Below are 23,370 nucleotides of genomic sequence, written 5' to 3' on the forward strand. Positions count from 1 at the left end.
CCATGGTTCTTACTGTTAATTGAGAAACTCCCCTTGGCGGCAGCTGACAGCAAACCATCCAAGAGAGCTGATAATGGTGATGAGGTAACTTAGTATGGAAATCTCTTGACAGCTGCCACTTTCCATGCTCCTAGCATCGTCTCTTACCCCCTGGGTTCTAACCAGAACAGAAAAAATTACTTCAGGGAGAGTCTTTTTTCCTGAATTCAAACTAAATATCATATAAACAGTCAGAATTTCCCTCCAGGACATCAGTCTCTCAGCCAGGTGATGTGTTGAAATTTACCTCTGAGAGGAAACCAGCTCATTACTCTGAGCACCTGAGCCCTTTCTGATCTCTGCTTTTCACGAGCAGTAGCATTCCTGATGTCTTTCAGTGTAGACTCTCATTGTGCTGCTTCTTGAGCAAGTTCAAGTCTCAATGCTATCCTGTTTAATGACCCAAGAAATGCGTCTTTGTGTTTGAGTTATGTGTGTGCCAGATGGGTTTGTGAGGCTTCCAGACCCTCTCTGAAAATGTCTTTTTATCACCTCAAGCCTGAGAGGCATGTGATAAAGGAAGAATGCAACAAGAGAGTGAGAAGACCTCCACTCTAGGCGAGGCTCAGCGTACAGCACCTCCATCCTTCCCCTCCATGCACTCCCTATCAGCCAGAGGCTTTGTCTTAATCTGTAAAGATTCCTAACCAGATGCAATGGAGGTCCATTCTAGGTCAAGCAACATGTGCGTTACATCAGCAAAGGCACCTGGAGGACAAGGATGTCGTATGTTCTCTTACGTGTCCTCCAGCACATGAGTTCCTGCCATGCACATCCTCTGCGGGTGTGATACATGCTGGGATCTGTAGTGTTGGGGACCCTGTGGATAAACAGACACTATTTAAATTAGTCTGTGTCTTTTATCATGTTGCATCTCCTACAAAAGAGGCTGAACTCTGTCACTGCTCCTCCATACTGTGACTCAAGGCAAATCCTTAAAAAAGAAAATTACTCATAGATGTAAATACTTCTTCCTGAGTTTAAGATGATCCTTGATTTTAGCTGCTGATTATAAGAATGACAAGTTACTACAAAGCTGTGTCTCTCTTTTTTCTACTTCTTCAAAAGCTTATCTTGCCGCATTGCCAGGGAGAGTACTTTGCATGTAATTGTTACTCAATAAGTCTTTGCTGACTTGGTTTTTTTGCATTGATTGGTTGATAATGTTGGAGAAACATTATGATAATGATTGGAGAAAAATGATAAAGTAAGGCTTATTAGTGGGGGCGTTCTAAATCTTTCAGTAGAGAACTATTTGATAGATAGAGGGTTAATCTACAAGTATAACACGAGCAGAATGGATCTTGTCATTTGTTGGCTCTGCCAGTTTCTTTACTCTGCTAGCACGCTGGGTACAGCACAGTTAAGAGAGCAAAAGGTTGGAAATCCCAGCAAAACGTACATTTACTATAAAACACAACAGCCAACTTCCCTGCACACTCTTGAAGTACCAACTTTCCATCATTCAAGCCTCGTAACCGACAAAACAATTTCACACAAGTGAAGCAAGTACAGTTGCTTATAAGGATGGCAGAACGTAGAACAGAAAAATACATAAACTATGAACTGAGTATAAATAAACTCTTGCATTTAACAAAATTGTGGTATAACCTAGTCTAGAATGCTTATAGACATATAAAATATCTTAAATACATGGAATACTGATTATCAAAAATCTAAAAAAATACCAAATCTTATATAAACTGATTTTTTTTCTTTCATGAACTAGGCAGCTAAGAATTCTATCTCTGTAGTGATTTTCTAGAAGTCTGCAAGATCTTTAAGTGCACTGGGAGATAATAAATGTGAAATATACTTGTTTTCTTTTTTTCCTCAAATGAAGTTTCATTGAATGCTAAAGTTTTTGTGACTATCAAATCATAAATTATGTTTAATCAGATACTATCTTCCATGAAAAAATAAAAAAATAAAAAGTAAAAAAAATAATAAAAAATAAAAAAATAAATAATAAAAAAGTAAAAAAAAAAATAAAAAATGAAAAAATAAAAAGTAAAGTGCAAGTTTTCCTGGGAATACAAAAATAAAGATAATTTCCCTTTTCAAATTACTTTTAGTAAAACAATGAAGTGAATGCACAAATATTTCATAATATTATTCTCAAATAAAATTAACATGTCAAATCATAATAAATCTCACTATGTGATGTGAAAGGGACCTGCAAATACTCTTCCTAAAGGAGAACTTATAAAATGTCTTCAGTAGATTAAAAAAAATCTTTAAAATATTAAGTATTTCTAGTGGTACTTATTGTTTTCTGAATTAAGGCCATCTGTATTTGCTGTGAATGGCCCTTCATACCAGAATCCCAACCTACTCACATTTCTTCCATTATGTCCCAAGATATAATGCCATGGTAAATGTAATTTTTAAAAAAATTTTCTAAGCACATTCTTTGGGTTCCAAACTCAGTGCCTTCGTTTCTGCTGTTTACTCCACCTAGGACATCACGACTTACCAATCAGTCAAAATCTCAAAATCCTATTGATCTTGAAATGTTCATATCCATGTTCACCACCTTCATATACATTTCTTAATCTCTTTGCTGTTCCTTTTCCAGAATTATTATGGGGCTTTGTTTGAATCTCTCTCTCAAGATGTCTTCTTCAGAGTGAAAACACTTTGTATATACAGCACTATGTAAATACTAATTTATGGCTTATTAGCGAAATTACCTTGAAATGCATTGGGAAAGAAATTAATTTTATATATATATATATATTTATAGATATAAATGTGTATGTGTGTGTATACACATTATATGTACTCGAGTTTTACAGAGAGAATTACACATATAAAGACTTGAGTATAGGGGGCACCTACATGGCTCAGTCGGTTGAGCATCCAACTCTTGGTTTCGGCTCATAACGTGATCTCAGGGTTGTGAGATGTAGCCCCAAGTCAGGCTCTGTGCGGGGGGTCTACTTGAGATTATCTCTCCTTTCCCTCTGCCCCTACCCTTTCTCTAATAAATAACTGAATCTTAAGAAAGAAAGAAAGAAAGAGAGGAAAAGTGTATAAGACTCAAGGGTTCTTTTCTACTTAAGATCCCATAGTGTTTCTCCATAACTTCTCATCAGTCTGTGTTTGTCTTCTTTAAGCAGAGAGGAGATATCTTTCAGTATTTGATGACACCCATAAGCATGCAAACATACTACTCAGTTTTCTCTTCAAATTTCCGAGTTGAATCTTTGCAATTTCTTCAACATCCTAGCCATTTCATGGCTGTCCGGATCATAGACCATCCTGAATTCATTTCCTCATATGATTTATTAACTTCAAAGTTAGGAGCCAGACAAGAAGGTCCCCTTCAGCAATGATCTGACCAGTGAAGGGTTGAGAAAGACTCTGACCCTCCCTTGTTTAGCAGAATGCACCTCTGTTAGTGCTGTCTTTGATGCAATTATTGGCTGGGCCAGGGAGTGGGGTGGATTCAGTCATGGTGTTCATGTTCAAGTCAGGGAGCTTTGCCCTGAGAGGGATCCCAGAGCATCTGGAGGCCCGGACCATTTGCAGTTATTTTGACTCCAGAACAATGGAGGTTCACTTTGGTGCCAGAAGACAAAGCACATCATTAATAAGTAAAGCATGTATATATGAGGCAGACAAGTTCCTGTCTACCAGCTACTCCCTCAGAGACCTACCTTGCTGTCTGTCATCACCATTCTAAGAGATCATGAATCTATGTATCTGCTATTTGTATGACACTTCATTGTTTATAGACATATCCAGTATACCATTTTCTTTGATCATTATGATAAATAAGCCTATGAATTTGACAATGAAAGAATTATCCCATTTTGTAGAAAAGAAAATTGAGGTTCAGAAAGTTTCATTAAATTACCCAAGAATGGACAGTGAATAGCTGTCAGAACCACATGCTGACTTCTTCCTAAATCATTTCTCAAATTAACAGAGTAATGTACATATTTACTTATCATGAAGTGTTAAGTAACTTCAATTAATACATTAGATGTCACTGGTGGGCAGGACATGGAGAATATTGAGTCTCGACTAGGGGAATGTTAAAATATTGATTGGATCAGAGAATGAGAAGAATAGAAATTCTGTGTACTAATCCTATGATCATGACTTCAAATCATCATTGTCTAACTCAACAGGGGTAACCTAATGTTAGCAACTTTAATATAAGCAAATGTTGTTCAGCAAATTCAATATATATTGACTTCCCTACTAGCTTTTCCAAAACACAAGGTGGCTTTGAGAAACCACATCTGGAACTGCTTTAAATGCTAAGCTGATTGACCTTGTGGGGTTTGGGCAGTACATAATTGACTTCATAATTGTGTTAAATGTATTGTCAAAATTTTAGGGAAGGTTTTTTATACTTGTTTTATGGAACTAGAGTTTGATTTAATTTTTCTCAATTACTTTGAATCCACAACAGCATTGATTCATTTTGGAACCACAAGACAGCATATGTCATTAATAAGAAAAGTATACACATACAAGGCAGACAAATTTGTATCTACCTACTTTTACATCCCTAAGGGGACCCTTTGTATTATTATTATTATTTTTTTTTACTTAAAGATTTTATTTATTTCTTTGATAGAGATCACAAGTAGGCAGAGAGAGAGAGAGGGAAGCAGACTCCCTGCTGAGCAGAAAGCCAGACCCAGGATCCCAGGACCTTAGGATCATGACCTGAGCCTAAGGCAGAGGCTTAACCCAATAAGCTACCCAGGTGCCCCCCGCTTTGTTTAATTATTGAAAGGACAAAGGAACTTGAGAATTTCTTCTCAAAAGAAATACTAAAGCCAAACAGTCCTGAGAAGGCAAAATAGAACCAGCAGTTAGACCAACTAAGAAAAATGGCCTAGTTCGCATATTTTTGTGAGGCCTGGGGATGTGTGTGTGTGTGTTTTAACTTATTTTGAATTTAGGCTTTGGTTTTGTTTCTTTATGGTTTTTTTGCTCTTACACTGAGTCAACAAAACATAAGGGATGCTCCCTTTTTATCTAGAGGAAATATGCTTGCTCTTTCCACTAGAGTTAAAAGAAGGGAAAAGGAAAAAAAAATGCATACCCTTGTACTGATAGACAGCTGGGATTTATCCTAGTGGTCCATCTTGAGGCTATAGCTGGCGTTTTAATTGGATGGTTCTGCTCTGAGCAATAAAAGGCAATTCTGCTGTATTACTCAGAGACTCTCTCACTTATTACATTTTAATTAACCCAGAGATGCTGGAGAAAAGGTAGGACTTGATAATCAACTGATTTACTTTCCAAATAAAATTTATTTTGGAGAAATTATATTTTCAGTCTTTAGTTTTTCCCTGCTGGACAGGGAATTTTAGATATTCATATTGAAAATGAAGGGAATTTCTTTGGCTTAAGTAACCTTTCAAAGTCTTTTTAAACTTAAATTTAATTTAAAATTTGCATTATTGATGATCACAGTCTTTAATATACTTTAATATTTTAGCAGTTGTTTAGCAGTTGTTGGCAGAAGTGAGAGAATGCTGTTTTGTTTTGTTCTTTGTTTTTGTGATTTTGATGGGAATTGGCAACAATCACACTGATGTAGTGGAGGAAAAATAATTTTTCCTCCATCCTTCTAGGTTATCTGAGTCTACTTTGTAATAAAAATAAAGATTCACAAGAGAAAAACAAACAGAAGTTTATTAAACAGGAATTTAATGACAAGTATACATGAGACATACTCAGGGAAGCTTGAATGACTCCCAGAAATGGCTCAAGCCACCACCTTAAATATCATCTCCAGCTGAAGACCAAAGGTGTGTGTTGGGGTGGGGTGGGGGAGTTATGGGAGGTGACTAGGAGAAGCACAATGAGCAGGATATGGCAGATTTGTCAGCTGATTTCACCATTGATAAGAGTTTCCAGAGATAGAGCCATTTTCCTGTTCCTTACAAATGGCGATTTCTGGGGCTCCTGGGTGGCTCAGTTATTAGTTATCTGCCTTTGGCTCAGGCTCCTTGCTCAGTGGGAAGCCTGCTTTTCCCTCTCACACTCCCCTGCTTATGTTCTCTCTTGCTGTTGGTCTTTCTGTCAAACAAACAAATAAAAATCTAAACAAAAACAAAACACACAACATACCAAAAAAAAAAAGCAAACGGTTTCTTTTATAAGCATAAATGTCCCTTAAAAAAGGATACCTTCTTCTCGGGTTTCAGAGCCTCTCCTACCTCTGATGTTTCTTAAAGATAACCACCTCAAGATAATCTTTATGCTAAAGAGACATATTTTGGGATGGCAAATTCTTCTCCCATTTAATAATGACAACAGACCCTAAGGTAAAATTTTATATTCAGGTAAATCTAAATTTAATGTAAATGGGGGATGAACTTGACGGAGGGGTGGTGGTGGAGGGGTGAGTTGGTATTTTAAGAACTTTAAGTTACTGCCTGCATCGTATCTCTCTGATGGTGCATAGCAGGGAAGTGGGAATTTTGTTGGAAGGCAGGGAAGTGGGAATCTTGTATTAGCATTTTTTTTTTAAATTTTGACCAAGGACTTACTTCCTGTTTTAGGAAAATCTATTTTCATGGAACACAGTTATGAAATCTTTTCCATGAGGAGGTGATGTGCTGTAGTAAAGGGGACACGGACATTAGCGTCAGAATAAGGCAGTTCCCAACATACATCCCTTCCTAGTCATGAATCAGATCTTCCTCCAGTGATCAGCTAACATTCCTGTAAACACATTGCAAGTTGAAAATATCATGAATACATTTAATACCTTATTAACACCAAGAACATCTTATCTTAGCTGAGCTGAACTTAAACATATTCAGAACACATACATGAGTCAAAGTTGGGCAAAATCACCTAACACAAAGCCTATTTGATTTAAAAAAAAAAAAAAAGTGTTGACTATCTCCTGTTGGTTATTGTATACTGCATTGACGTATAAAACAGGATAGTTGTTATCGGTACAGGATGGTGGGAAGTATGCTGGTAACTTATGGTCCTGATTGTGTGACTGTCTCAGAGTTGTGGCTCCAGCATCACAAGAGACATAGGGGGTTGTCCTATATGGCAGATCTCTAGCTCAGTGGGAAGGGATGAGGGGGATCCAAACTCAAAATTCCAAGAACGGTTTCTACTGAATGAGTATTGCTTTTACACCATCATGAGGATAAAGAATCATAAGTGAAACCGTGGTTAAGTTGGAGACTGTAGATGGAAGTTAGGAATGTGAGGCTCTTATGTCATATCTATGGACCGTGTGCTTATGAAGGCATTTGAGCCAAAAGCTTCTGGCACTTAGTATAGGGGTACAAATGTTTACAGGGGATTTATGAGATAACTTTTAAGTAAAAACTTTTAAAGTAATAAGTATTATCTCTGTTGATAATATTATTTGTAAATATAATTTCTGACTTAAAAAGAAACAACGTGCCCCAAATGGAGTCACTTATGTTGAGCCCCAGGGAGACTTAATGCCCAACCTCATGATTAGAGGCAGTCAGTCAGGTTCTAACCGGAGGCCTGTGTCCACCCATGAGGAAGTCCCAGCCAGCTATCAGGAAAGTCCCTGGCCTTTCCTGGGAGCACTCCAAAACAAGGCCACAAGAAGCGGGATCAAACCAGACAGACCCTAGGTGGCAGGTGCCATGACAGGAACCACTCCCACCCCCAGCAAAGAAGGAGGGAAAAAACCTTGCTTCCAAGGATTAATGAATATTCCACCCCCTAGTTAACAACTGTCCATAGAAGAAACCCAACCCCCGGCTGTACAGCTGCAGAACTCCTGCCATCTCTCTCTCTCTCTCTCTGTCCTTCTTGCCTCCTCTCTTCCTCTCTGTCTTCCTCCTTCCTTTCTCCCTCTCTCCCTCTCCCTCTCTTTCTCTCTCCTTCTCAGTTCCCTCCATCCCTCTACTTCCCCCTCCCTCTCACTCTCTTCTTCTCCCTTTCCTCTATCCCTTTCCCTCTATCCCTCCATCCCTCTCCCTCCCTTGCCTCCATCCCTCTCCCTCTTTCTCTCCCCACCTCTCCTTCTGTCCCTCTCTTCCCTTCCATCCTGCTCCCTCTGTCTTCCGCCCTCCCCGCCCACTCTATCTCAAGAGTATACTTCCACTTTCGTGAACTTGCCTGCTTGTGTTGCCTATCCGTTTTGCTGCGCATCTATACTTGAATTCTCTTCTCATGGCATGGCCAAGAGCCTTGGGTGCCATCTTCAAGACTTGCTGTGTGGAGGCCCCAGGGTGCAGTCTCCCCAGTCCTCCTACAACACTAATAACAGTTTGAAACTCTCCCGGGAGTGGAATTTTAAACCAGTAATTGTGGAAATGCCTGATCAGCTGCAGGGAGGTAATCTGGCTGACAGACCCTTTTGTCCCTTTTTTCCTTGGTGTCTTCCAAGTCCTATCCTTGTCTCTGCCCTTGAAAGCCTTCCATTTTGTGCAGTTCCTTGGAGCTTTCTTCTTTTTGCTTGACGGGATTTTGCCTGATTCATGAACAGGTGAATAAAGCCAATTAGATCTTTAAATTTACTCAGGTGGATTTTGTTTTTTATAACATGTAAAATTAGATAACGTTAATTATTCATAAACTTGAACAAATAATACCAAAATATTGTATAAAACTTATTTTCCTTTTAAGGAAAGTCTTATAGAAAAGTCTTCGTAGTTTTGGTGTCATCATAGCATAGATATATCATGATCTTGGTCATGAGTAAGAAAGCAACGACTATCATTAATTATAGTAATGCCAATTTAATTTAATGTAATTCTAATATTCATAGTACATTTATGAAGTGTGTGTTTTGTTTCTGATTAATCTTTAATTCTTAGAGTTATTTTTTCTCAGAAAGAGACACAGTTTTAAGTTCATAATTAGGAAGAAAGTTTTCAGAACTAAAGAGTTTGGATTTCTGGTGTGCTACACAGACAGAAGCAGATTCTTCCCCAGGTTACCCATTCTAATCATTGCTGTGAAATTTGCTTAGCCTCGGGTCTAGAAGGTGAAATGGAAAATCAAGCTTTTAGTCCTCTTATCATATCCCTACTCTCAGACAGAATAGTTTTCCTCATAGGTATTTTCTTCCATCATTAAACATTTCTAAACATCTTTGACTCAAGACATGTCTTACTGCTCTTGCCTATAAAGGGAAAGTGGCAGGCTCTAATTCCAGTGAAAGTTGACATTTTCCTAAAGCCCAGTGTACATTTTGCCCTTTGTTTTTGTTGAATCTGTGATTTAGCCTAATCTTCTAGCAGATGATATAGATGAGAGAAACAGGGTTGTTTCCTTTTTGGAATGGAAAAATAATTTTGCCGTAATCATTTGGTGTGTTGTTTCAGATGATAAAATATTGTAATGTCTTTCTGAGATCATGAATATATAGTCCCAGTCAGATGCAGTAGTGAAACTACTCAGTCAGTACACCCTGAAAAAAGATACCCCTTCACCTGTTTAAATCTAAATGTAGAAGCAAAGTCTCAGGAAATAATCAGTTTTGGTAAAACTTTAGGATCTATAACCCTAATAGACATTTTAAAATATAGATGTACACATTATTTTCCTGATTCTTGTTCTTCCAATATTATAATTTATAAGAAAAATGTATATTTGGTTGTTCAGATGACCAGACTGTATTTCTCATGTGTATTTGGTCTTCTGGCTCACAACTCCAAAATCCTCTGAAATTACTAAGTGTGAAGAGTGATTAAGGTGTCTTATGTTAATGAGATGACTTTTGGAAAGCTTCTGGAGATGGGAGTGGTTGCCAGTAGAGCCAGCCCTGTGATTAGAGGAAATTTCAGCCACACCCCCTGACCTTCAAGGAGGGGAGAGGGGCTAGAGATGAAGTTCATTAGCCAATGACTAATGATTTCATTAATCATGCCATGTAATGAAGCTTCCATAAAATCCCAAAAGAGCAAGTTCAAAGAGCCTCTGGGTTGGTGAACTCATGGAGGTGCTAGGATAGGGGTGAGCCTTCAGAGGTCTTGGAAGTACCCCCAGGACCTTCCCCTATATTTTGCCACATGCATCTCTTCCATCTGGCTGTTCCTGAGTTATATCCTTTTATAACAAACTGGTGATCTAGTAAGTAAAATGTTCTTAGAGTCCTATGAGCCACTCTGGCAATTCACTGAACCCATAGACAGGGCTGTGGGAACCTCTGCTTTCTAGCCAGTTGGTCAGGAGTACAGGTAACAACTCGAGCATGCAACTAGCATCTTAAGGTAGGGGGCAGTCTTGTAGGACTGAACGCATAACCTGAGGAATGTGATGCTGGTTCGGGGTAGACACCATCAGAGCTGACCTGCATTGTAGGCTACCCAGCTAGAGTGTAGAGAATTTCTTGTTGGTGGTGTGGGAAACCCACCCCCATACATACCACCACCACCACATTGGACCTGGGTGCAGAACCAAAAGAGTTCTAGAAATAAGATGTCTTAAAAATGAGGGTATGATGGTATGATGGGTATGCAATTAAAATATTTTATTCAGGTTATAACTCCAATTGAACTAGGACAGTAATGATTTTTTAGTATAATCATACATTATTATTTCCTTTATACAGTTTTATAGACTTTTATCAGAGCCGTGGTGATGTGTGCAGATAGAAATGGAAACAGAGAATGTGTACCTTTCTGGACTGTTTTCGACCCAATACATACGTATTTTTATGGCATGATAGCAAGATAGTACTTGGGAACATTTTGTTAATTAAATAAAGCAGCTGAATAATTTATGACATCCTAAATGCTCGTTACAAGGTTGATTTTATGAAAGTACTCTGGGGCTTTGCATCCAGACTGCCACACTGACCTTGCAGGGAACTTAAGGTCTCAAATCCTACCCCCTGTACCTCCCTCCACCAGCACTGTCATTCCTCTGGGCTGAAGACCTCAAGAGAGAAAGAACTATAAATTCTGGTTGCTCGTGAGTGGTTCCCCCCCGGAGATGACAGCGACAGTGATAATGTTGCCCATCATGTCTCACGCACCGAGCTCTATGCCAGGCTGTCCGTGTTCTAAAGCAGCCGTTCTCAGGGCTCGCGTGTGTCAGAACCACCTTGAGAGTTTCAGCTTCAGGGCTGAAACTCCATTCCAGAGAGGTTCGGGCTCACTTCCAACAGGTTTCTGGGTGATGCTTAGGGCCACATCAGGGATTTTTAGGCTTTGAAGACTGCTAACCCCCAGGCACATGCAACGTTATGAGGCCCATTAACATTACTCTTACTTTCCAGATGAAGAATCTGTGCCCCAGAGTCATCTGTGAACAGGCCCCCATGGCTCTGTGATTCGTTTGGGGACCCCTGTTACTGTCATCTCTGAAACTACACCCTTGATTTCAAACAGACCAATGATGTCAAAGTAGTTTAAAGTCAGTAGAAATCTTGGCCTGGAGAGAAACAGGGTCATTTGATATATCTTGTTCCTCCGTCCTGTAATGAAATCTCATTATCTATTTAATTTGGCCAGTGTGGATAATTCCTTGGCCCTTTAAGTGGAAAATGACCTCATTCTTAATACCTTGTGGATGTGAATTAGCCAAGTGATTTCATTTTGTAGTTTCACTGTGAGCACTACTTTGCAGAAAGGTTGGGAGTAAGCATTGGTTCTAAAAGGAAGGTACTTCTGGCAGGACTTTGAATAGCTGGACTGCTGCGATTCACTTCCAGGTTGGAGAACAGTGACCATTTCAGTTGGGGTCACGATGGTTCAGCACACCTTCGGCAAGCTAATCACCTGGAGATATGAAAGATGTTGAGACACATTTATTTCTGAGTTAAGAGAAAGATATACTTTGGTTACATTTAAATATCGTGCATTTTAACTCCCACATGGAAAATGAATTCCAATCAATCATATGGATTCTGATTGAAAAAAAAACATCTCAGTGTAATTACATTTAGGTTTGTGCAGTTACAGTCTTCTATGTGATGATGGTTGAGTTGAATTGAGTAATTCAATTACTTGATAAAGAACTTCTTTTTTTCCCTACATAACCTGGCATATGAAAAATCACAGTTTAGCTCTTAACAAAAGCCTTTATAACATAAATTAAGTAGAAACAAATTAATTAAAATTACAACATTCCACTTGTTCTAAGAATTGTTCAGGCACAAAACTTTTTACCAAATTAATGATGGCCTTTAATAAATTAAAAAAAAACTATTATTCTTGACATCATACACAAAAATATGTATATAAAGAATATACCTGTACAGTTAAACATTCAGTGCAAGGTGGAGACAGGTGTGACATGTCCATGAAACCTTCATTTTGTAGACACATGATAATGTGAAAATCTGTCAGGTTTTAAGGTTAAAAATTTTAACTGTTATATACCTAGTGAGTCTGTTTTTAAAAATTTTATTTATTTATTTGACACATTGAGAGAAAGCATGCACAAGCAGGGGGAGTGGCAGAGGGAGAGAGGGAAGCAGACTCCCCACTGAGCAAGGAACCCAATTCAGGACTCAATTCCAGGACCCCGACATCATGACCTGAGCCAAAGGCAGACACTTAACCCACTGAACCACCCAGGTGCCCCTAACTAGTGAGTCTTAATCACATAATTGCACAAAGTTCAACTCTGGGTTCCTCAGCTATAAATTTACGATTTGTCAGTGAATCACAAAGTCTTAGCTATTTTGTAACCCAGCTGGTTATTTTTACCTTGTAGTCATCCCTGAAATCTGTAAATTCCCATATAAATAGATTTGGACCTGAGCTCCATGCTACCCAGACCTCTTGTTAGAGGTGCACAGTCTTTGCTCTTTTCAAACAGATTTCCCAACGTACTGGCATTAGTAAGGTTGAAATTTTTGCTGGAAGGTGAATAAATGCCCTTCAGAAAAGCATGCTCAAGTGTGTTCTCAGTCCCACATTGCATATAATGCTTCAGTGAAGTCTGAGAAAATTTTCTTCACAAAACACCTCAGGAGAAAAATGGTGGTATGGGCAGCTTCGAACTCCCATCCCTCCACAGAAGCATCACAAAGCAAGCAGAAGCTGTCAAAACCAATTTGTCAGAACTGGAAATAAGCAGAGGTTTACAGCAACCAAGTGAACAATAAATTAAGAAAGAGGCACTAACAATTTGTGGGAAAGCTTTGTGGCATTTTTACTTACCCCATCTCACCCCTCCTGGCACAGTGGTGGTGCTGAACACAGCAGCCCCCGTTCCCCGGTTCTGGAGGGAGCAGAACAGACTTGATTTATAATTATTTGTGTTTGTCCGTTCTGTTCAAACCTGTCTGGAGGACAGCCTGAGGACTGACACAAGCTGATTGTCTCTGTCTTACCTATCTTGGAACTTGCACAAATAGGGAAGGCTGTGGGCATTGCCAGAAAACATCATTAAGGCAAATGAAAACTGTGCAGCTGCCTGGGTGAACGACTATAGTTGAGACCTACAAGAGGCAGCCTAGGGCTTGGGAGGAAAAGGTAAGGACAGAGTTTCTTTGGGAAATTGGGTCACTCAAAATCACCTGTATCCTGAGGCATTTATAACACAGGTCCAAGGCATAGTAGATGGCTAGAAAAGAAGGAAGAAGCCCCTAAGCTTTCACAAAAATAAAGTTAAAATAAATATTTACTCCTGTATTTTCTCTAAAGTTTTATGTTTTAAAATCCTGTAGCTAAGTCTGTGGTTAATTTTTTTTAAGTAGGCACCATACCCAGCATGGAGCCTACCACCAGGCTTGAACTCACAGTCCTGAGATCAACATCTGCCCTGAGATCAAGAGTCGGAGGCTTCACCGACTAGAGCCAGCCAGGTTCCCCAAGTCTGTGATTAATTTAAACTTTATTTCTGTGTATGCTCTGAGGTAGGGATCCAGTATTGGATTTAGAATTTTCTCAAACTTTCTAACCTTGAGGTATGTGCATCATATCTTCAGGTCAGTATCTGTACCATCAAAATAATCATATCTGTATCACCCTGCAATTATATTTTTCTCCAATGCACATTTTCTTTATTAAATATATCAACTTTCCTCATCCTGAGGATGATTATGTGGTGGAGTGGCAATGGTCTCCTTTCTCATTCTAATCCAGTTTGTTGCCAAATTATAAGGACTCTATAGTATCATGGGGGCTCTTCTTTCCTCTGAATTCAGACCATTCAACTCAGAACTCCAAAAGTGCTTCCATGAATCACTGCTGTAGTTCTGTTCCTGCCAGATTCACTGCAACCGCTCAAATTCCTATCTTTAAACTTTTCACTGTCTGTAGGATAAAAGCATGTTTCCCTGGTATTCCATGTTCTCATTTTCTGATTTCAGCTCACTTCTCCGTCTTTCTCTCCTGTACGCTAAGCTAAATACTCCCCAGTTTTCAGATGTTTTAACTGACCTACCACTAGAATTTAGGTTTTTTCATTTACATGAATTACTTCCTGTTTTGGTTAACTACTTTTTATTATCCTACTCTTTCCCCTAATTTCCAACACAGATGACACCTCATCTTTGAAAATTTTCCAGATCAGTTTGGCTGAAATGTCTCAATATTGTTGTTGTTTTTAATTTTTATCTGCTTATTATTCATTTAGTCCATTCCTCTGACCTTTATTATCTGGATATTCTGTGGCATTACCTGTGGACCTTGGGTTGTGCTTGGCCATATAAAGTAACTGTTTGTATGTGTGTTGTGCTACTGACTACACCACGAAGTCCTTCAGAGGTGAATCTATATACAAGTTACCATTTCCACCCCCATTTCCAAAGATAATATTTTAAAATGATATGCCAATCGCACATGATGCATTAAGCAAAGAATAATTCTGTGCTCAGCAAATGTATCTCCTAAGGCCGTCAAAGGACCAGAGACATACCTTCATCATTTCAATGACATCAGAGAAACAGCCCAGCTGAAAGGGTTGTCCTGCGATCATTATGATCATTATTGCTGCTCAGACAGTAAAAGTCCTCTTCAGTCATTTGTCCACTCTGGTCACATTTGTCAGATGTAACATCTGCATGTGGGGGGTGGGCGCAGAAAGCTGTCTTTAAGCTCGTGTGGATTTTCAAACATGGAAAATGGCAGAATGTGAGCTGGATATCCAAGAGGAGACAAGTGCATATTCTTGGCTATAAGCCAGTCACAAGAATGCCTTTCTTGCTCTAACTATGAAGTCAGCTTCCTTCAGATCCAAAATCTGCATCTCTGATTTAGTCCTACAAGACTGCACAGGGTCTATCTCGCCCCCCCCCACCCCCACCTGGGTCCTGTCAGTCTCATCCAGCACCAGTCACACTGGCCTCCACGCAATTTCTTCAGGATGCCTAGAAAGCTCCTGCCTCAGGGGCTTTGCCTGTCATGGTTCTTCTATGCATGCCCAGGTTCTTCCTCCAAATAGTCTGTGGCTTACTTCCTCAGTCCTTCTGTGCATTTACATCGACAGGACTCCTTCATCCTCTTCTCTCTTCTGTTTTCTTCAGAGTTCTTATATTTAACTGGCATTCCATTGCTTATTTGTTTATCTTAAAACTTGTAGTGTTTTAATTGAGTTATAATTGACATCTGACGTTAGAGCAGTTGGGAATGTACATGATTCCATATTTGTATCTATTGTGTAATGGTGACCACAGTAAATCTAATTAGTACCCATCACACAGTTAAAATAGTTTTTCTTTTTCTCTCCTCGAGGATCCTCAAGATCTACCCTCTCAGCAACTTTCAAATATGCAGTAGAATACCCTTAACTGTAGTCCCCATGTTGTATGTTATAGCCCAGTGACCAGTGTGTTATGACTGGAGGTCTGCATCCTGGACCCCCTTCACCTGTTTCACTCACCCCAAGCCCGCCTCTGTCAACCACCAACCTGATCTCTGTATCTGTGAGCATGGGGTTTTGTTTCATTTGTTTTGTTTTTTGTCCTTTATCCTCTTCTCTGTTATATTTTCTTCATAGTTCTTATACTTAACTGGCATCATATTGCACTTTACTTTTAAGTTGTTAGCCTCTCTCTCTACAACAGAAGCTCCACGAAGGAAAGGACGCTTCCCATGCCCGGTTCCTGGGAGTGGCCCTGGCAGTGTGTGCTAGAGTAACTTTAGCTCGTTCCAATCCAGCAGAGCATCCATTGAGGAAACGAGTGATTACTGAGGAGCAGAAAAGGATCCCTTACAATATTTTGCAGATAACGCGATACTAATATGGGAAATAGTCTTCAAGGCACAAGCCCTCTGGAAGGAAATAACCATAAAACTTTGTCAAAGATAATGAAGTATCCAAAAACCTAGTACTGGGGCTCTTGTTAAGAGAAGTTAAACAAAAAATTTAGGTAAAAGAACTCCTCTCACCGTAGTCTCCACAAGACAAAATAAGAGAAGCAACGTAAATCAGAACACTGTGCTGTCCCTCCTCAGAGGCCCTTCACGTTGGAAGGGACAATGCAGAGAAGGATGGGGTGGGCCTTGCCCACGTATCGCTCACAGCTATCAGATCCTTCCCATATCCTGAGGTAACTTACCTTCTTTTCTTGAAATCTGAGTCTCTCTTCTCTAAAAGACCTCAAGACCAAATTTTATATTTTTATTTTCTATTTTAGCCAGGTCAGTAGTGTTCAAAGGAAGAGGCAGATTTGGGGCCTCGCAGAGTCATGCAACCCCTGCCTCCCTTCAGGTCACCCTAGGCCCCTTGGGCGACACCCTCCCTCTTTGGAGTCCAGGGATTAAGTCTGGCAAGGAGGATGGGGTCCAGCCCAGTCTCTGAATGGGCAGTTGGGGCTGGATCACCAGGAGTGAGCTGGCAATTGCAGCCAGGGAGTTGGGCAGGCCATCAAGCAGCAGCCTGGGGAACAAAGCCAATGAACAAAATGAGCGCTGGGGGGCGTGAGCAAGGAATAATTAGGGTGGAACTGGCAATGAAGGACACCTTATCCATCAGCCAGTACTCGGATGCGCCCCAGTGCAGATCGCATGGCTAGGAGCCCAGGTATAATGGCTATTTCAGACCACCGATAATAAGCTCTAATCAACCACTTGGGATGGAGCATAAACACTAAACTGCCTGTTAGCGTGGGAATGCAAGCACGCAAGGTGCTATAAAATGGAGTTGGTGAAAATCTACTGTGATACAGGAGATGCAATGGCTTGGCTGGCGGTTATTGGTGCCACATTTCTCTTATGTGCAAACCCATTTCCAAATACTCTGCTGATTGCATGTGCCAGATTTCTGCTTGTGTTATATGTGAAAATGTGTACTAGGGGAAGATTATAAATTAATAGGACGTGTTTTCTGCATAGTCTCAAGGACTTCATTATCATTTAAAATGAATATTTGGATAATATTTGGGAGGAGTTACTTAGAAAGGGTTGGAAACTTTCAGAGCAAGAAATAACCATACATCTCTTTACTTCAGTATAAAAAGCAAATATCTAAATAATGACAAACTGTTTAGCCAATCCCAAGGCTCCAAAAAATGTGCAATAATGAGTTAAGTTGGATGTTTTTTCTCTCTTTGGCTTTCGAGTTCATCCTTCTTTTTCATTATGTGATATTGACAACATTTTTGAAATTATTGGAAGTATAAGTAGTAATCAAATTATTGAAACCGAAAGTATAAGTAGTAATCAAATTTTAAAAAAGAAAACTAAAAATATCTGATGAGCCTGGGCCATAACTTAACAATATAAGATCTAAACTATAATAACTAGGACAAGGGATGTCAGCTGGAAACAACTTTGCCATCTCAACATATCAGGTTTATGTGACTTACTTTTTTTAAAGTAGGTCTTGGAAAAGAACACAAGATATGCTAAAATGACATATAACATGAAAATCTGATTTATTTTAAAAATGTAGAATGTCATGGGAATAAAAGAAAAGAGGCACATCTCTACAGTAGCACCCCACCTACCCATCAGAGCTGAACTCTTAATTTAAGGAACATAGAAGCAGCTGAGCGAGTTTATTTCTACATATCACAATTGCATGGAGATAAATCAAATGTGATCAAATGACACTTAACCAAATATAGCAAATTAGTGTTTTGTCTGGGACATTTCTGCAAGAGAAGAAACAGGGGATGGCATCATTTAAAAAGATACAAAAGTCAATCCCAAAAGTCAGGCTAAAATAATACTATTTCAATAAATGGGCTTTCTGTTTTTGTGATGACTACATGAGGCTCTAAGAACCGATGGATGGGGTGCCTGGGTGACTCGGTGGGTTAAGCCTCTGCCTTCGGATCAAGTCATGATCTCAGGGTCCTGGGATCAAGCCCCTGCATCAGGTTCTGTGCTCAGCAGGGAGCCTGCTTCCCCCTCTCTCTCTTTCTGCTGCTCTGCCTACTTGTAATCTCTCTGTCAAATAAATAAATAAAATCTTAAAAAAAAAAAAAAAGAAGAAGAAGAAGAACCAATGGATGATATGGTACAGGGAATATACATGTAAGCAGAGTTCATTTCAGCGTAAATATACACATTGGATTCAGAAAAAAGAACCGTTAGCTTCCTGGCTCAGCTCATGTAGTATGGCTTCTAATGGTGCTAATTTAGCTAAAACTAGAGAAGACAAAACAGTTTTGAAACTTCATTGTGCACAGGGATGTCCAAGGATGGATCATTTTCAGAATCTGGTCCAGGAAGAGCCTGGATTAGCAACACCACGTTTTCCAGGTGATGAAGAATGATGGGCAACATCCATGGCCCACACTCCCAAGAAGGTGGGGCTGAGGGACACTGGTTTTTCAGGCAGAACCAAGAGCAGAGCATGTTTATTGGGCAGCTGTGGAATATACTTGATAATTTTAGCCATTAAAATCCAGGTGGTAGCCCAGAGAGGGGTGCGGAAAAGAACCAATGAAAGTAAGTGGAGGAAGATTCATAATTTTAAAGAGGAGGCAAAGGAAGGAAAATCTGTACAAAGTATCCAGAAACTAGATCGTTAAGAGGAGGGCACCTGGTGACTCAGTTGGTTAAGTGACTGCCTTCGGCTTCGGTCATGATCCTGGAGTCCTGGGATCGAGTCCCGCATCAGGCTCCCTGCTCGGCAGGAAGTCTGCTTCTTCCTCTGACTCTCCCCCTTCTCATGCTCTTTCTGTCTCTCATTCTCTCTCTGCTCTCTCTGAAATAAATATTTAAAATCTTTTAAAAAATAATTTAGAAAAAGATAGTTAAGAGGAGAAGCAATAATAGCACTTTTATGGAAGTAAAGAGAGGATTTACAGAGTACCAGGAATGTCCACATATGTACAGTTGATAGCAATACTTCAAGTAAGATAAAGGCTATACAGATTACTGGACAAAAATTACTGTACTGTGTTCAGATGGTAATTAATATGCATGGATTCCTAAAACTTCTAATGTGTGTTGCTCTTACCTTTCCTCATTCTTCTCTGGGATAACAATTACACGAAACACAGGTAGACATACATATATATCAAGGAAATTTGAGAAATACTGAATAGCCTATCCTACATTGCACAGCATGGCAGCCAATAACATCTGTGACTATTTAAATTTATACTAATGTTAATTAAAGACTCTTAAAATTCAGTCCCTCAGTTGCATTAACCATTCAAGTATTAGCCACTAGTGGCTACTGGTAATCCTTTTATTTAAAAAAATTTTGTATTTATATATTTGAGAGAAAGAGACAGATATTGAGAGAGAGCACAAGCAGGGAGGAGAGGGAGAAGCAGGTCCCCCTGAGCAGGGATGTGGGACTCAATCCCAGGACCCTGGGACAACCTGAGCTGAAGGCAGACATTTAACCAGCTGAGCCACCCTGGAGCCCCTCTCCTAATAATCATCCTACTGAAGAGGGCAGATAGAGACTGTGTCCAGCCTTGCAGGAAGTATCCTTGAACAATGCTGAGGAGTTGGCAATGTCTTTTATCATGTTAACCATTCTGTGCATCTAAGAAGTCCAAGCCAAACAACCAAATGATGAAATGTTATTCAGCCAAAAAAACAAAGGAGCTGTCAATACAACCACATGCATAAGTCCTCTCCAGATAATGACTCTGTGAAAGGAGTCACACTAAAGAGTAAATTCTGAATGATTCTGTTCCTATAAAACTCTAGAGAATATAGATCAATCAACTGATCGATAGTGACCACAGATGGGGTAGCGGCCCCCTCTGGAGAGAGGACATGGAGAGACAGCAGGGGTCTTGGATGGGCTGGGGATGTTCCCTTTCTTGATTCAAGTGATGATTTTATGGGGCACATGGATGTTACCGTTCGTAAAATGACACATTTTAAATCCCCTGTTTCTTGTCTGGCTGTCATAACTAAATAAGGTGATTTTTAAGATATGCATGGAAATTTGGGAGATCAGTCTTGCAAATTGTGTGAAGAAAGCCAGGAAGAGAGGCGTTCCTCCAGGGCAGGGCTCAGAGGTGTTTACTTGGAGGTGGGATGGGGATGAGAATATAGAGTAGGGTACTACTTTGCATAAGGGGTCCCAAGGAATGTTTGATGAAAATGTTCTGGTCTTGATCTGGGTCTTGGCTGGGCTGCTAGAGATGGGTAAAAAGGCATTGAACTGTACATTCAAGATTTTCTTCTTTTATTTTTTTTTATTTTTTTTTTAAGATTTTATTTATTTATTTGACAGAGATCACAAGTAGGCAGAGAGGCAGGCAGAGAGAGGAGGAAGCAGGCTCCCTGCCGAGCAGAGAGCCCGATGCGGGACTCGATCCCAGGACCCTGAGATCATGACCTGAGCCGAAGGCAGAGGCTTTAACCCACTGAGCCACCCAGGCGCCCCCAAGATTTGCTTCTTTTAATATTGATAAGATGCATCACCATGAACATCCATACTGGCGAATAAAAGACCATCCCATGTGTTGCAGAGAATGTGTGGTAGCCAGAATTTTTAGAAAATAATGGTGAGGCTATAAATTGATATCGTTGAAAGTGAGTGTTAGCATCTACCAGCCATATGACCAGACTATTCCATTTGCAAGTGTATTCCCAAGAGAAGTGTTTTCACGAGTGCCCCAGGACACATGGGGGAGAAGATTCAAAACAGTCTGCTCTCTAATGGCCAAACAAGGAAACAACCCAAACGTTCATTAACTGCAGATTAGAGAATATCAATTGTGATATATTCCTATCATTGAATCCCACCCAGCAATAAAAGTGGGTGAATGAGAGCTGAGTGCTTACTGGGAGGAAATTCATAAATGTAAGAGTGCCTGAAAGAATTCAGATAGAGTAGAGTATCATGTGATTAAATGTACATAATGCTCAAACATTATCACACCTTACATAAGGTAACAGAATTTAGAAAATTAAGTTGGGCATGCGTCGGGTAATGAGTGGATATGAAGGGCAGCCTCTAGAATCTTAGTCATGTCCTGTTTCTTAATCTGAGTGAGAATGGTACAGATATGTGTGTGCATTTTTTGAGAAACTATATTGCACTGCACATTGATAGATCATGCACCATTTTAAAGCATATGTTTTAAGTTGTTGCGTTTTAAACTATTTTGAATTAGTTATACAATTCAGTATTTTTCCCACACAATACAGTTTGGTCAGACTCATAATGCGTATAAGAAATTGAATTAAATGCTTATTATATTGCAAGACACTACAATGAAATTGATCAACAGCTCTGTTAAGGACTGGAAGTTCGTGTCCCTATAAAACTTACACCTAATACCCAGTGACAGTTTTGGGAAGTAGGGCCTTCAGGAGGTGATTAGGTCAAAAAGGGAGAGCCCTGGTGAATGGGATAGGTCCTTCAAAAAGAAAATAAAAAACCCCAGGAAGCCATCTAGTCCTTTCTTGGCCATGAGGCGAGAGTTGAACAGATGACGGTGACCTCCTGTAAGCCAGGAAGGGAGCCCTCACCAGACAGCAAATTGAGCAGCAGTTGCCTTAATCTTGGGCTTAACCTCAGGAGCTGAGAGGAACAAATGTCTGCTTCTTAAGCCCCCCGTTGCTTTTTATATTTTCTTGGTTATAGCAGCCTGAGAAGGCTAAAGCCTGGTCTGATCTCAGAGACGTTTGGAGATGGAAGAGGCTTTTAATACAACTTACGGGAACTAATCCCCTTACTTTTTAAAAATATGATTTGTTGCTGCCCAGGCAGGCCAAGTCGCAGGTGATTAGCTGCAAACTGGGGCTAGACGCAACTCCTGACCTGTATTCCAGTGCCCTGTGTACATCACTGAGCATCGCCTAGAGCTCTCTGGAGGCTGGTGTCAACTTACAGGACTAATGGGAAGCAGTCTTGACCTCCTGTGTTTTTTAAACGGATTTTTAAAAGCTTAACCAGTAATGAATTGATTTCAGGATTTAACTCAGGACTTATACAGTATAGGCTTAAGAATATTCAGAAAGAGGGGTGCCTGGGTGGCTCAGTGGTTAAGCCTCTGCCTTAGCTCAGATCATGATCTCAGGGTCCTGGGATCCAGCTCCGCATTGGGCTCTCTGCTCAGTGGGGAGCCTGCTTCCCACCCCGCCCCCTGCGCCTCTTTCTCTGCCTGCCTTTCTGCCTACTTGTGATCTCTATCAAATAAGTAAGTAAAATTAAAAGAAAAAAAGAATATTCAGAAAGAACTATAGCAAATATATCTGCATCCATTAGTCATCAAAATGTATTCTAGTTTTATACAAATACCATCTTCAAATACTAAAAAAAAAAAAAAAAAAAAAAAGTACACATTTGTATAGTTTTCCATGGCTGGAAACCATATAGTAAATAAATTTGTATTTCAAAAAAACTGTGAGTACTCATTATATAACAAAGCACCATACCCTGTGTCTGTGGGTTGCATGATGAGTGAATCAGACACGGCACTGCCACCCCCCACCCCTTTGAGCTGGCAGAGTAGCCGTCAATTCATGGATTCAACACAATCTTTCACACACAACAACACAGACAAGAAAGTACTAGAAAGGGGTACCTGGGTGGCTCAGTCGGTGAAGAGACTGTCTTCAGCTCAGGTCAAGATCCCGGGGTACTGGGATGGAGAACCCCCTCAGGCTCTCTTCTCAGCATGGACTTAGCTTCTCTTTCTCCCTCTGCTGTTCCCATTGCTTATGCTCTTTCTCTCTCAAATAAATAAATAAGTCTTAAAAGGGGGAAGAAAGAAAATGCTATAAATGACAATTGGAGGATTATGATAGGAGCAACAAGAAACAGGAATTTAAAAATTTTATGAAGGTAACAATTTGTTTCCCGAAAGAACTTACGCCATCTAGAATTAAAATATATACAAATATTCACTTCATTTTTGTCACGTGATCACATAGAGACCATAGTGACAAAGACCATTGCTTCTTTGAACCAGCTCTTCAAAAATCAGTGAGGACCTTATTAACACTGTCAACATGAGAACATGACTAGTTTTCAGACTATTACATCTGATGCTTACAAAATTCTCTTCAAAATCAG

Source organism: Neovison vison, chromosome 2 (genome assembly GCF_020171115.1).
Source record: "Neovison vison isolate M4711 chromosome 2, ASM_NN_V1, whole genome shotgun sequence".
NCBI classification, from domain to species: Eukaryota; Metazoa; Chordata; class Mammalia; order Carnivora; family Mustelidae; genus Neogale; species Neogale vison.